Here is a 684-nt window from a genome sequence, read left to right as displayed (position 1 = left end):
GAAACGGATTAAAATTATTACAATGTTGCTTTTTATTCTTGGAGCGGTTCGCTTTCACATGGCAAAGTTTCTAAACGAGCCAAATTTGTTAATACAAGTCACGCACGAGTAAACTGTTCTCTCATTGGTCAAAGTTCCACTCTTTATTTTCCGGGATTCGACTTAGCTGTCACGGCTGTCATCCATCAGGATGGAACGATAACAGCTGCGCAGGCTTATTGTTGTTGTTTTTTTTTGTAGCTGTCGTTATAATAATTTATCATTTTGAGCAGGAGTCCAGGATTGATCGGGAAAACATTTATAAAATGCACCTACAAAGAAGAGCAATAAGACCGCATTATAAAATAAAGTGTGCTTTGATTTTTGAATGGCAAATACGTGCTCACCCACAGACATTCACATGGTTCATTTTGAGGTATTAGCAAAACAACAAAGCTGATGCTTTTCACGGAACTTACGTAATTACCCATCATAAATTGTAATATAGCCTGGTTCGTTGGTCCGTTGGATCGGATTGCTTTCTCACTACAACCAAACTGCTCCAGAGTTCGTTTTCAATCGAGCCAGGTTGGCGCGTTTCCCCCCTTAGCTCGGTTCGTTTGGGCATATGTGAACACGGCAATCGCGCTCGGATCCGCGCCAAAACAATCGGTCCGAGATCGCCTGAACGAGGTGGTCTCGGCT

The sequence above is a fragment of the Sinocyclocheilus anshuiensis genome, unplaced genomic scaffold (assembly GCF_001515605.1).
Source record: "Sinocyclocheilus anshuiensis isolate Anshui unplaced genomic scaffold, SAMN03320099.WGS_v1.1 scaffold781, whole genome shotgun sequence".
NCBI lineage: Eukaryota > Metazoa > Chordata > Actinopteri > Cypriniformes > Cyprinidae > Sinocyclocheilus > Sinocyclocheilus anshuiensis.
This window is presented reverse-complemented; position numbering follows the sequence as displayed.